Below are 16611 nucleotides of genomic sequence, written 5' to 3'. Positions count from 1 at the left end.
CATGGACCCAGAATCGATAATACACACACACCACGCACAAAGTAGAAGCTAATCCCTAGGAAGATAGTCACATGACAACGTAAGTAATGCTAAATTATTTTCACCCTAAAACGAGGCCGTAATACATTGCCCACACCCCTTAAAAGTAGGAACGTCAAGTAGGTTGGAAAGACAAAGAAGAGAAAACACTAACCAGACCTTCATTGGATGCGAGTAAATAAGACTGAGGCGACGAGGCGTTGGAGAAACTTATTGCAACAACAAATTCCAGTGAAGACAATTCCTGGGATGGGAATGGTTTTATATCCACATAACTGATACTACACAACACGCTTTCATTGAAACATAACACAATGATAGATTAAGCCAAGGTTTTCTTTCGTTCATTTAATGAACGTCACCGTTATTTTTATGCTGGCCTGGATTTTTGATTAAAATCAAAGTTACGTGCATGTTGTCGACATTCCGATAACATTCGAAGTTTTAATATCAATAAATCAATTAAGAAAATGTGCAAACTCCAAACATGTATTAGAATATAATAATTTATTAAAAACTGTTTATGAATAAGATATTCAAATTAAGAATACCTACAACTGTTAATGGGTGTATATATATATATATATATATATATATATATATATATATATATATATATATATATATATATATATATAAATTCAAATTTGTCTCTGTGTGTGAGAGTTCGTTCCTTATAGACTCCGAAGCGGCTGAATAGAATTTCTTTCAAATTTACAGAACTTTAGTGTTATAAATCTGGGAGTGATCTTAATTAAGTTTTGTCTCAGAATACCACCGATAATTACCGATAATCGATAATCGAAACCGTTATTTTTATTTATCTATCATAGCTATAGCCATTTACTCCATGCCCTCGCTTAGCAACAATGATAACACAATAGGCCGTAAAAATTCTACTTTCTTTTTTTTTTTTTTTTTTTGCATGACATGGTCTGTAGTTTCAAATTCCGCACGTAAATTTCTTAATTTTTTTTTTCATTAACTGCAATGAATGTTATATAAGACTTGAAAATTGAAGTGTTTTTTTGTGTTTTTTTTTTTTGCATGACGTTGCCTGTAGGTTAAAACCCAGCGCATACATTTCTTACTGATTTCTTTTCTTTAACACACACACACACACACACACACACACACACGCGCGCACACACACATATATATGTATATGTATATGCATATATGTGTATACGTATATATATATATATATATATATATATATATATGTATGTATGTGTGTATATATGGTATATCGATAATTATATACTTCATTATACAATTAGCATAAGCTGTTTTCATATTAGTTACGGAGGTTGGAAAAACTTTCGCATTTATATTTACATAGGTGACAGAATAATTTTTTCTTATAGACAAATCAATATATAAATCATTACATGAAATCGATGCCACAAAAACCACGTCTAACAGCACTTGCGACGCTCCAGTTTTTTAAACAAAATATTTATAATGCAAGCTAGAAAAGATAGGCGTCTCTCAAGTTCTGTTTTGATCAAAAACTTTTCGCAAATCCACCCCACCCACTGCAAGTTTCCATCTGTCCTTTTTATCGAGCTAATCCCAACTACCAACCCCACCACATTTTCGCTTTTGTCCAGAGTCATATCACTGACCATTCCCGACGGGCAAATGGGTCAACTACTTCTTCCCCGGTGACCAGGACAATAATATGCACCAACACACAAGTTTTCCTTCTCACTCACACCATGCTACACACCAACAGCTTCCGCTCATAATGGTCAGTACGACTTTATCGATAAGAAATAGCTGGACAGTGTTCAGATTAAGCCAGGACAGCGACAGCAGTGCTATACTAGTCTTATACCAATCAAATTTTGACTAACCATGAGGAACGGTCGTAAACTCCGATCAGGAAGGACATTAAAGCCGAATTTCTACTTTTTTTTTTACATGGAGTTCACCACTTATCAAGGCCCAATGGCCACTCAGGCATAAGGGTTATTGTGTGTACAGTAATCAAGGGATAGTGTAGGAATAATATTGGAGAATTGGTAAGGTGTCATTACTTAGAGGGGCGGTTCATAAGGAATTTGTTTGTGTTGAACTTGAAGACATCCAGGTTGAAGTCGGGAGGGAAACAGGCAATCGGAAGAGTTCCGTCAAATGTTATAAGCGGAACAGAGTTCAGTCAAATGTTATAATACTGGGCGGGTCAATAATTTTCCCGCCCTAAAAAAATCAGCACTACAAATGCATTTTAAAACTTTTATTACAAAATGAAATTAGGTAACGTGATTATGTAGTAGAGTTGATATCTATTCAATGTAACCGCATTCAGCCTCAATCACCGCCTCGATACGGGTCTGGAACTGGGAGCATGCTTTTCCCCAATCGCTGACATGAGCTCGGTGAATATTCAGCGAATGGCGTCAATAAGGCTGGCTTTGATCTCATGGAAGATCATGTTGGTGATGTTTTTTTGTTTGTTTTTTTACATGGGGGTCACCACTTATCAAGGCCCAGGAGCCACTCGGGGATAAGGGTTATTGTGTGTACACTAATCAGTGGGATAGTATCGTAGTAATAGTTAGTATTGGGAATTTGATAAGGTGTCATTACTTAAGGCGGCGATTCATGAGGAATTTGTTTGTGTTGGATTTGAAGATATCCAAGTTGAATTCGGGGGGGGGGCAGGCAAGCGGTAGAGAGTTCCATAGCCGTGCAGTTCTGAGAAAGAAGCTTTGTTCATGGAATCTACGTTTTGATTTAGGCACGGATAAAGAGTGGGGAAAAATATTGACAGTGGTTTACGCTAGTCGGGTGTTTTTCGTGAAAGATTGGCGGGGGAAGGGCGGACCAGAGAATGGAGCTCAGACGAGCACTTGCCATGGAAATAACGATAAAACAGAGACAGTCTCGCAACGTCTCTTCTGTGGGAGAGAGGTTGCAGGGAAGAGAAAAGGTCATCCCCCACCAAGCCACGAAGTCTATTTTTACTCTGTCAAGGCAGGATAGACTGTTTTTAGCAGGTCCTGCGCAGATGTGGCAGCAGTATTCCATCTACTTGGCTTTTATACGATGTTTATATGATGTTCTCGACAGAAGTGGTCCAGTGGGTTCAGATCGGGTGTGAGGAAAGGTGGTCGGTCTGGGAAGCGTACAATGTCGTAACACTCCTTCTGAAGCCTAGCCTAGGTCTCTTATTTTTGTGGGCCAGTGCCGAGTCCTGCTGACACACCTAGGATCTGCTAGCGGCCACCTAATTGCACCAGGAGGTCACCACGCTCTTCAGTACATTTAGGTACAGTATTTGGTGTTGACTTTCAAGCCGATTCGAAGATGTAGCCCTCACTTGAAACCACATCAAAGATCATAACCATCGCCGGAAACTTTGTTTTTATCATCCGTTAGTCGGATTTGCATTTTGGTGGTGCTGACAATGGTCCTGTTGTCAGAACTTGGATCGGAAGAGAGCATGAGTTGTACATCGGCGCATGTCCGATCTCGTTCAATGAACATTGTGTAACTTTCAAATATGATAGAAGGCTCCTATCATTCTTGGAATTTCTACACATCTGGTACATTATTAGAATTTGAAAATAGCATCCGAAAATTGCAGTAAATCTTTACTCTGGAAAATTACTAATTGAAAAATACTAAGTGAACGAAACCATTATTGCTTCCCGATGGGAGACATAAAAACCCAGTATGCCCCCATCGACCGATGAAAATAAAATGAAATATGTGTTTTAAGGGTGGTCCAGACGTTCTATTTTTAAAACAAATTTAAACTAGTCAGTAAGCTTAAAATGCCAAAGAGACATAGAATTGAGGCGGGGAGAAGGGAGGAAAAAATCTTGATTGTCTAGATGATGGATGAAAAATAGTTGGACAGAAGAGAAATATGTTATATGTCGAAAAGCTGCGATGTAAGCAAAGCCACAGATTGCATATATACACATGATGCAGTTCTCTACCTATATAAAAGCCAGGTACGGACAATGATGTAGTACTGTTGCCACCTCTGGACAGGAGCTGCTAGAAAGGACTTATCCTGCCTTGAAAGAGTTCAAAATAGACTTCGTAGCTTAGTGGGGGGATGCTCTTTTCTCTTCCTAGCAACCTCTTTCTAACAAAAGAGTCGTTGCGAGCCTGTCTCTGCTTTATCGTTCTTTTCATGGCAAGTACTCATCTGAGCTTTAATCTATGGTCCCCCCTCGCCAAACTTTCACGAAAAACACTTGTCTGGCCAAAACCACTATCAATAATTTTCCACACTTTTTATCTGTTCCTAAACCTAAATGTAGATCCCATAAACAAAGCTTCTTTCGTAGAACTGCACGCTTGTGAAACTCTTTTCCGATTGCCTGCTTTCCAACTGACTACAATCTGATTGTCTTCAAGTCCAACGTAAAATAGTTCTTGATGATCCGTCCCCCTAAGTAATCCAATTTACAAACAAAATTCCCACTACTTATGTTTACGACGCTATAATCACATTGACTAATGTATACACATTAACCCTTATCCTCGAGTGGCATCCGGGCCTTAATAAGTGATGATTCCTATGTGAAGAAACACATACACACACACACACATATATATATATATATATATATATATATATATATATATATATATATATATATATATATATATATAATTTCTGTCTGTGTCTCTCAATCTCATTCAATATATCTGTTTCGTGATCCCAGAATTTATTTTTGGCTTTTTTTAAATGTGAGAGATATAGAATTATTTAGCGGAAAATCCACGTCTTATTGAAATCCTTCAGATTGTGGCTTTAACATGCCGCTCCATAAATTACATTTCTTGCTAATTACATCCCTTGAATGGGAATTCTCTTAGCATATAAAACTACAAATAGTCATCTATACTTGTCATTTTGTTTTTGTAAAGTGAATAAAACTTTATATGTTGTACCATGATTTGGTGGTTTTATTAGCCGTAACTACTCGGAATAATGCAAAACCATTCGAAGCGAAATAAGCATATAGAAAACAAAACACATCATGCAACGCTACTATGATAATGAGCACTAGCATAGACTTAACAATTGAAAATATATTGTTTGTTAAACCATTAACAAAAATACGACTCGTTCTTTAATCCAACAGCATAAAATCTATTTGCTAAAAAAAAAAACGATGAGTTTAACAATGGTCACAGCAATCGACCGCAAAATAATCTCTTGCTAAAAACTTCTCTTTTCTTATTAGAAACTGACATTGCTGTCCAGTAAACAGAGTTTGTCGCTATTGGTATTCCCTCTTAGTCAGTTAGATGTTCAAAATGGCTATTGGGATATTTAGTAAACCTCGAAATAAAAGAACAATTAAAGCTCACCGTAACGGTTTGGGTGGAAGAGGTGTGAACTGAATTCTATTTGTGCAGATGGCTTAGTAATGTTGGTATTAGTGGCTGCAGTTGGTCGAGTGGATGAAGCAGCAGTCGACATTATCTGGAAAAAGAAGGGGTTGGAGGGGGACGAAAAAAATCGGTAGGAGTTCATTTTTATGATGTGTGAAATATTGATCTTTATGCGGAGGAATAAAGGAGAGAAATCAAATATAATTAAGAATTAAGTACCTTAAATATTCTACTTGAAAGAGGAAAATAAAATATGTAATGAAACAAAAAGGCGGAACAAAGAATCGTAGATAAATAGATAATCTGAAGATAAAAATTAGATAAAAACAATCCACAAAATAATAATACGTTTGATCGCTTCCTGTTTCTATATACGTTATCAACTTTCACACACATTAAAAAAAGCATGCTGATTTGTGGTTAATGTGATATAGTTATGGTAAAAAAAAATCACTTTAACTGCTTTTTTATGCGTAGCTCAGTCGATCAAAAGATAACGCTCGCGTTTTATTCTTTCTGAAATCAATATACTAATTAAAGAAAAATATGTTGTAATTTTAAAGATCGATAAAAGTTTTTTTTAAAAAATAGTATAAAAAAGCCTGTAGTAGCTGAATGAAAAGTCTGAGTGGGTTTAACAAAATAAGTCCGATTAAATGTTCTTTTTTATATTATACGAACAATTGTCATTTTTTTTTCGGTGACAAGATTGCGGCAGCTTATACACGACATTACCAAAAAGAAAAAACGATCTCATCTTTTTCTTTTATACGTGTATCCTTCCGCCGTTACTTGGCGTTTATTTTCACCTGTTTCTCTTGTACACTCCATGACCTTATCCCCACATTCTATCAAGAGGTCAAGTTAAACTTTTCAAACCGTTATACCTCAACAATAGAAACTTTATCATAACTTCTAAATTGTGATTTGACCAATTACATACATTTTGTGTTGAAGAATTAAAAACATTCTTCAAAATAGTAGTAGTAATAATTCTGATAATAATAATTGTAATAATAATTGTAATAATAATAATGCTCATAATAATAATTCTCATAATAATATTAATTGTGCATATGAGATAATGTGAAGATGAAAATACATTTTCAAAAACAATCTATAAAATAATAATACGTTTTGTTCATGTTCGAGCGTACGTTATCATTGCTCAGTGATGATTAATGTGATATCATTTTGGTAAAAAAATCCCACTTTAATCTTTTTTAAAAATGAATTGTTCCAAAATCAAAATATGTTGCTTGATAAATGGAAACAGAACTATTTCAAATAAATACATGTAAAAAAAAAAAGAAAAAAAGACACGTTTTCTTCATTTAAAAAATATTTGATTGACGATTATTTTTTCGAGTAACAAGATGGATAATATTTATTGCTTTTGCCCTTGAACAAGTTAGTTAATTTCCAAAAGTATTCATTAAACATTTCACGCTTGAAAGGGTGAAAATTATTTTTAAAAGGCGGAACAAAGAATTATCGATGAGGAGAGAGAGAGAGGGAGAGAGAGAGAGAGAGAGAGTTTGAAAATAAAATAAATGAAAATAATCTGTTGAATAATAATAATTTTAGCTGCTTCATTTTGGTACGTACGTCATCACTTTTCACACATATTTAAAAGCAAACATGCTGAGTAGAGACTAATCTAATATCGATTTCGTAAAGCATTCCCACTTACACCTTTTTTTTTAAATGAATTATTCTAAAAACAAATAGATTCCATGAACAAAGCTTCTTTCTTAGAACAGCACGCCTGTGGAACTCTGTTCCGTGTGCCTGCTTCCCACCTGACTACAACCTGGATATCTTCAAGTCCAACGTAAACAAATTCCTAATGAACCGCCCCCCCCCTTAAGTGAACACTTCATTAAATCTCCACACTAACGTACTGTACTTGCAATAACCCTTATCCCTGAGTGGCTTCCGGGCCTTGATAAGTGATGACCACCGTGTAAAAAACAAATGTCCTACAGTCTATCAAAAGATAAAGTTTTCAAATAAAGATCATTTAAATGGAGAACAGTCATCGTGTGGCATAATCTTCTGTTCTTTTGTAAAACCGCACTCTTGTAAATACAGTCCGTTCCAAAAGCCTTCGTCGCATTTAGACATTGAATATCTCGAGAACTATTATTAAGGATATAAAATCGCATCTGATATATTCAGAAATCTTGTAATCTCAAGTTCTTCATGGAATGTTCAAGGACGTTCAGTGTAAGCACATCTGGGCTGGTGCATCTACCACTAGTCTATCCCTCTCAGAAAGGGTCCAAAAAAAGAGTTGTTAATCTAATCAGTCCCACTTTATCAACTAAGCTCCAGCCCCTGTCCCATCGCCACAATGTTGCATCATTGTGCCTGTTTCAAAAATATTTTAATGGAATGTGTTCTGGTGAATCGTTTCACTTGTACACCCTCGACGTGCATATCCCCGACAAACCAATTAGCAATAAGATCTCACCCCATTCATTATTGATGTCTCTAAATGCTAGAACGTTTTCTGTTCTAATATTCTCTTCCCTCGAACAGCCGGACTTTGGAATTTCCTTCCTGCTGCCTGCTTCCCTGGCTGTACTGATATGCAGAAGTTTAAATGTAACATAAACAAATATCTTGTTAATCTTTCCTAGACATGGCCCCAAATAGTAGCCCCTTACGTTCAAATGGCGATATGCTTTGTAAGGGCTGAACATGAGTAAAAAAAAAAAAAAAATTTGTCACACGACACACATCACGTCGATAGTCCAATTATTGCCAAACGCATCCCAGCATTGCTTTGTCAATGGTTGTTGGGAAGCGTCCCGTTCTCTAAACTGGACATTAGCATCCATCCGCCATTAATTTACCATGCCAGCACACTACAAACTTCCTTTGGGGTGGCTATTTTCCGATTTTTTTTTTTTTTTTTTTTTTTGCGAAATGTACATTAAATAAGTGCCCATGTTTCAATTTTTTTCCAAATTCAAGCACACAAAACGCCTTTTTCTGTTATTCGGGCCTTCAGCTCATCCACATCTCATCACATCTTGGGAAGCACATAGAGCAGTCCTTTCAGAAATCCTCACAAAAAAAAAGGAGCGCAGAGTGTGAGATCTGGAGATCTGGGAGTCACGTTGAACAAGTGTCCATGATTCAGATTTTTTGCCAATTCAAGCACACAAAACACCTTTTCTGGTTGAGTGGACGCCATTACTGGGTCTGAAAGAAAAAAGAATATATCAATAGGCTTACAAAAAAACTTAATGCGTTTAGCTTTAAAATGGCACCACTATCATCTTACTACCATTCATAGTTAATCAGATATAATGATTTGAAATGCGTCCAAGACTTTTAGTACACCTGTATACTTGTCATATATTTTTCAAACGCCAAACGATATAATTTTTGTTCTTTAAAAGAAGTGTTTCTATACCTTTAAAGATATGAATAAATCTGACGCTTGGGATCGGGCTTTATCAAGCGAATTTTTTTTATTAAGCATTTTTTTTTATTATACCTCGGAAATTTAACAATCTCTCAAGTGCGTTCAGTTGATAACCGGAAAGTTTTTAAATCTTTTCAAGAACAACACGCGACTCACGTAACAATGTTATCAGAAATAGGCTTAATGTTATCAGAAAAAATGATTAATAAAAAGAAACAGCTTCGTAAAGCCCGGTTTGGGCTGAAAGTTTGCTTCATATCTTTAAAAGTCTTTTAAACAACAACAACAACAAAAAAAATGTATACGCTTTGGCTATCTTTAAAAAGATTTGTATTCATGCGATATTTTAAAAAACATGTGCCACCATATTTCTAATATATTTTTTATTCATTATCCTCATAACAATGGCGACGATAAATTTTTATTTATATCACAACACTGGCGACAAGGAATTCGGACATTCGAATACAACATAACTCGGACATAACACGAGCGATGAGAACTCAAGCATGTTAGCTACAACATATCCATTACTACAATTGACGATGTTGGATGTTCGCTAAACATTTTTTGATTACAACAACGAGAGCAAGAATTTGAAAATCATACTGGAGGTTAACATATTAAGTGTAGCAAATCTGCCACAAAATTGTCTCGAACGTTAAAGAATCGGATTGAAAACACCGTTTCGTTCTTGGTGTCTATGAAAATGCTTAAAAGTAATTCACGAAAGCAAGATTCACAAATCTAAACTCTTCGACAACGGAAAACACATCAACTTAATATGAGATACAGAAAGAGTTGAGTGTTCAACTAAGCTTTTCCATTATATCTCAAATGTTGGATGAGTAAATACAGGATGAGTCAGGGTAAACGGATGTTTTTAAAGAAAAGCAATTCAAAATCATTGGCCAATTAAAAGAACATTTAAAGTAAAAGATAAACAAATAACAAGAAACTAAACGGCATCGTAAGCAGGTTTAAAGACTACCTTTCGCACCCCCTATCCCTTACTCAACAAGAACAAGGAGCGTTCTAAAAACATCCTTTCCTCGTGACTCATCCTGTATTAGTGTTGAGACGATTCCAATATAGTTCCCGATTCCGATACAATTACCGATTCTTTTCATCATTCCCGATTCCGATACAATTACCGATTCCGGTTCTGAAATCGCCAAAAACAAATAATATTTCATTTTTTGTTGCGGGAGGAGGGGATAGCGGAGAATCCTAATCTACTTTGAAGTGTAGACAATTTTTCTTTTGATAAACTATTCGCGGTATCTTCATTTATATTTTCCACTTGGGCCAGCAATTTTGAATTCAGTTTTAAACAAAAATAAACAAATAAATGAGGAAATGAAATAATCGTTTCTAGAATCGCACATCAGACTGAAATTTTCCCGATTCTGATACTGATTCCGATTTTCCGATTCTCGATTCAGATTAATTGCTCCAACACCAGTACATACATGAAGAACATTAATTTTTATGTTTCTAATTAACAGTTTATATTATAGTATAGCTTTCTGGTTGTGTCTTAATATTGTCAGATTCAGAACAATAATTTATCTAGTCTGATGGAGTATGCAGGTAAGTTGTTACTTGAGGTATAAGCCAGTGTGTTTTATTTGTTTACTATCGGGGGTACCCGGCGTTGCCCGGGTGTTTGTAAGTGGGTGTGGTATTGAATAAAAAAGAACCCGGGGGAGTAGGATCGAACCCGAAGCCCTGAGGCAAAGTTTGAAAATAAAATCGGCCAGCCAGAATGAGTTAGTGAAAGATGTCTGAATTTATTTAAGAACGAAATTGACAGGTGCGCTGCCGGAAGTTGTCGAGCGTTACGACGACGACGAGGACGATGACGTAGGTTTGTTAGTTATAAGAGAAGTAAAAAAAGAAAACAACGTTAACACTTAAGCGGGAAAAAAACAGAAAAAAAACTAACGTAAGGCAAACGAACGATGAAAACAGTAAGAGAACACGTGAAAAATGGCTTAAGTAAGCCTGTTTCGATATTAAAATTTAAAAAAAATCGGTGGGTACTCTGGTGTTTTTTGGTGTCGCTAATAATAAGCGAAGTAAAAAAAAAGCAGAAAAACGAACGTTACGTGAAAAATGGCTTCAATAACACTGGTTCAATATTTACATTTAAAAAATCGAAAAAAAAACCCACCTCATACCACGATTCGAACCCAAAACGTTTTGATTATGAACCGAGGCCTTAACCAACTAAGCTAACACGACGTACATGAAATTTGTTCCTTTTTTCAACTATTTAAAGTAAATCAGGTCACGACATCATCTGACACATGCGTAGAATCGGTCATTGTCACGAAAGGACCGTTTTTTTACCCCCCCCCTGTCGAAAATTGTCGATTTCTGGGTGAAAAAGTTAATGTTGTTAACCAATTTTTCGATATTTTTCGAGCAAAGGATGGAGCTTTGATGTGATATCGAGTTTGTGAATTTTCGTCGCGTCTGTCGAAAGTTTTTAGCAGATATCCAAACATACACGCATACATACATACATACATACATACATTTTCGCTTTTAGATATATAGATTTAATGCTATGTTATTTTGAATAATTGATTAGATTTTACATGTAAAGTGAAGTACACTTATTAAAGAATGTCAATTTAAAGATCATCGCCTCAAAAAAAAAAACATCCTGTATAACCAAAAATCACTTACGGGCAGAAGATAAATATAATTTAAGCAATGTTTGTTGCAAGGGAGACGATTGTAACAAAAAGTATTCATCGCAATTTTCTAACCATTAATTCGAAACAAAATACAACTTAAATCATTCTTCTTTCTTTCTAAACAAAAATCACAGAACAATATTGATCGTTAAAAGATATGAATTCACACCTATAATGTTCGATGTGTATCTGCAGAAAACAAAGAATGATAAAATATGATTACATATTGAATCTGAAAAACGGATGAATTTTGCAATGCGAGCACAAAAATAAGTTCAAATAACTTCCTCCTTTTCAACATTAGACTGTTATCAATTATTACAATATAATTTAGAAAACTTTAACTTAATTTACAATAGACGTTTCAGACTTGTGTATACGTTTGTCTGCGCGCATGAGTTAGTATGTAAAGCCCCACCTATTTGTAAAAGTGCCAATAATAGTTCGGTCCTGGATATGACCTTAAACTATGTCCGATGGTGAGACCCCAGCTTGCGAAGAGTGTGGAACAACCCTTTAATTACCATTGCTCCCAGGTCCGGAACGGTAGAACCTGTTAGGGTCCCAACTATGGGTTAAATAGAAATCGACTTAAAAACAAACAAAAAACAAATATATTCTATTAAAAAAAAGTCTTCAAAATCACTGGATTCGGCATTAAATAACCTGAAAAGGGTTGATATGCTGTAAAAAGGAAAAAAAAACAACCAACCAAACAACCAATCAATCTCTAATTCAAACTACTTAATCTTTAGTCAAGATAATGAATTTAAATAACTATATCTATATTATATTTCTCTTAGTCTTTCTGTTTGTCTATTCGTTTCATTTTTTTTTCGGAAACTACTAGAACAATCTGGTTGAAATTTTGCATGGACTTTTGCATATGGTGCAGTGAACTATGAATTATTGTACCCGTCCGTTCCATACCTAGTGATTAATAGATATTAATTAATATTAATATTAATTAATATTGATATAAGTTAATATTAGTATTTAATGGAAAACTGACCATATTTCACCATCTATATGGCATAAAGCACTCATTCTAAGTCAGTGGACTATGACTTTTACACGTTTTTAACAGCCAAAAATTTAATATAGATATGATTTAAATGAAATACTGAAATGCTGTAGGATTACAGATTGTATAACACTGTAAACATAGAGTCCAAATAAATATCAGTATCAATATTTATATATTGATCCCAAGCAGATAAAGGAAGCTCAATATGCGAGATAGAGAAATAATATAAATTGAAATTCTGAGTTAAATTATGTAGAATTACAACAAAATTTATTTTTTGACAAAGGGGTACAAAGTATCTTTATGGCAAGTTCTCTGACAAACTCCTGTACAGAGAGGCTGAAGACACTAGAGGATGGTTTCTAGTATTTAATTTAAACTCTCACTTGATATTTATAGTTCAAATTGACCTTGGAAGTGTTTAGTAAGATTCAAAAAGAAGATAATTTACCGTATTTATCCCTTTTTCACCGTGCCCAGATGTGATATAAGGTTGTGAGGTGGGAAAATGAACCAGCGCTTGAAGAAAAGGAGCACACTTGCCCTGCAAAAATAAGACTGAATATCCCCGTCGGAATTCCCCGGTAAGGACGCCTCAGAAACTAAGTGATAAACTTGCTCTTCTCAGACGCAGGGACGAAAGCACTTGAAGGGGGACGAGTGCTACTAAGAACATTTGTGTCCGTCCGACATCAAAAAAAAAAAGCCACCGAAATGGCTCAGTTTCTGCCGGTCTGATTGTCGCACCTTTTGACGCCAGGGTCGCGGTAATTCCTCTACTTAATAAAGTGAAAATTTACTCAGATCGTATTAGCCGAGATATGTGGAAAGTGTATGAATGCAATGCGCTGTAAGGTTAAAGATATTTTATTAGTTTCTTATCATTAGTTTAAGTTTTATCAATCGTCTTTTATGTATATTATCATCTCAATATTATATTCAAAGTTACTCGTTCGTATCCGTCTTTCATGAAATGTGAGGTTTCTTGTTTTTTAATTTTATTTTTATTTTAACTTACATCTAATTGAATTAAAAGAACGACTGTAACAGATGGAAGTTGTTGTCAGTCATTGTTTTTCCTCGTGCAAATCATTTGTCAGTTAGTAGTTCGAACTGACCATTAGAATATTTGGTGTAAAGAAAACAGAATAATACAATTTACTACCAGTGCAGTAGCTAGGGTACATGGAAGGGTTATGAAGTGAATGCAATTTTGCAGACATCTTGGTAGTTTCCTATCGGTTACTTTAGCCGGCTGACTAACCACCAAATGGTCCAGATGGGGAGAGGTCAGGGAGGAATTAAGCAGGAATCATAAAAAAACATCCTTTTTTTTATAAGCCAGTAAACATTGTTTTCATTTGAGGAAAATAACAATGAGGAAGCCTAAACATTTAGCTCTGAAGTTATTTCTGTCAAAAGCTGTCAAATCTAATTCTAGTATTTCTAACTTTAGTGGAATCCTTCTTACCATTGTTAAATAATTCAGGTTATCAATTAAAACAAAGTTTTGATCCTATCTAAAAACTTGTTTACGTCTACTTTCCGAGACCCATGATTCAAATATTAATTTTAAAAGATTGGCATAAAAATATATGTAGACTTGGATTCCACATCTACTTTCCACTGATGATAATAAAGAATAATCAGCAGGATACACTACTCTGCTGAGGGTTAATAAGCACAAAAAATCAAAATTATAACATAGCAACTTTGAAACTAACTAACAAAAGTTCAGTAAAAATATAACAAAAGATGTTTTACCACTCCCAGTATAAGATAATAAGAAGTAAAAGTACAATTATCTCTAATGCAATATCGGCGTTCATTTTGAAGTGTGAAAAGTGAGCATCATTTATAATAATATTGCACTGATGGACAATTTTTAAAGTATCATCAAATAAAACTGAATTAAATGACAGTAAATATGAACATTCAATATAATTCTATACATAATGATTATTATGCCTATTTCTTAAAAAATCCCAACTGCAACTTATTTCCATATAAGTCGATAAAAACACGGGTATGTTTAATTTTGGTGGCGGAAATAAAGTACCAAATGTCAAATATGTACTAATTTTAAAATCACACATCACAAAAACTATTAAAATATACAGATCTGAAATATTGTATGCCTCATCTATACAAATTGTAGAATGCTATACCATTTTGTTACAAAGAAATCCCCACTCATCAGGCCCGGTGGCCACTCGAGGATAAGGGTTAATAAGCGCACAATGATCAATGGAACAATGCCGTAATAATTGTTAGTAGTGGAAATTTGGTAAATTAGATTACTGAAGAGGAACGGCTCATCAAGAACTTGTTTACATTGAACTTGAATACAGTCATATTATAGTCAGCTGGAAAGCAGGCAAAGGGAAGAGGGTTCCACAAATATACAGTTCTAAGAAAGAAACTTTGTTAATGGAATTTACGATTAGGTTTAGGCACAGATAAAGAGTGGGGAAAATTATTGATAGTGTTTTCAGCTTGACGAGTGTTTCTCGTGAAAGTTGGGCGAGGAGAGACCATTGATTGAAGCTCAGACGAGCAATTGTCATGGAAATAGCGATAAAGCAGAGACAGGCTCGCAACGTCTCTTCTGTGAGAAAGAGGTTGCAGCGAAAAGAAAAGGAATTCCCCAGCTAGGCTACGAAGTCTGTTTTGATCTAAGGATGTGATTTGGAAGATCATTGATGTAGATTGGGAAGAGAGTTGGGACCAGGATGGAACCTGAGAGATTTAAGCATTAATACTCTGAGCTTCTGATTTCTTCCCATTAATCACTACTCTTATGAACCTATCAGACAGAATGATTTAATAATTGAGAAGACATTACCAGCTATACCATAACTGGAGATCTTGTGAAGTAGACCTTTATTCCATACTCTACCAAACGTCTTTGATATGTCAAGAGCAACTGCCCTAGAAATGAAGTCGTCGTCAATAGATTCGCTAATCTTATGAGATATAACCGTAAGCACATCTGCTGTTGATCTAGCAGAACGGAAACCATATTGAATATCACTAAGAACTTTATTTTTCCTGAGGTCGTAGACTACTTCTGTTTAACAGAGATTCCAGCAACTTACTCATGACACACAGGAGACTTATTGGTCTGTACTGAGAGGGAGATGACCGATCAGTTGAATTCTTAATTACAGGGTGTTGGGAAGCAATTGTTCTTAAGATAACTCTTAAACAGCTTTGTGTTATGGAAGCTAGTTCTGGTTGAAGCTTTTTAGCACTATAATAGGAATGCCCCCAGGGCCAGTTGCTTTACTGGAATCAAGGTTTTTGATTAGCTTGGCAACTTCATGCACATATATTTATATATTGCATAGAGTATTTTTCGATACAGAAGGAAATATTGGGGGTTGGCGGCCTTGGTCGCATAGGGTAGAATTAGCTGCAAAGTTCTTACTTCTTAAATAGTATCCGCAAGAAAATGTCGTAATTTTATGTAGTGTTTTTCACTTTCTTTATAATGGTGATGTAATTAAGTAAACGTATATGTTCAGCATGAAGTTAATTTTAATAAGAGAGAAACCCGCTTGTTATCAACGATAGAGACTTTTTTTTATACAATTACTATTTCTTTGCGATTATGTTGAATTCTTTGCTTGGCACTAATCATATTACTCCATTTGAGGTCGTTCCCTCAACTTCTTTTCCAGTCACATACTGAGAAAAAACTTCAGTTGTTCTTCTTCAATGATTGAGGTACACATCATTTGTTTTGTATTGTTTATTAAATTGTTAGGTGAAAGTACAGACTAGTTAGAAAAATACCCTCTCCTCCGCATGTTAAGAAATGGGTTTCCAAAAAGTTGTTTTTTACATCATTTTTTTTATTTTTGTATTGACTTTCTTGAAGTTAACGTTGTGATTGTTTACAAATGATTTATTCCTGGTTTGTGTGGAGCGTTCGGCTTTACGTTGAATGCCCAGAAAATGGCACTTCTGGTTAATGTTTACCAGTGTTAAAATAAGCAAACGAACTTTTCTGTTTCTTTTTCTTCAGA

This window comes from Euprymna scolopes, chromosome 30, assembly GCF_053919585.1.
Source record: "Euprymna scolopes isolate OS-2025 chromosome 30, ASM5391958v1, whole genome shotgun sequence".
Classification (NCBI taxonomy): domain Eukaryota; kingdom Metazoa; phylum Mollusca; class Cephalopoda; order Sepiida; family Sepiolidae; genus Euprymna; species Euprymna scolopes.
Note: the sequence above shows the minus strand (reverse complement) of the source record.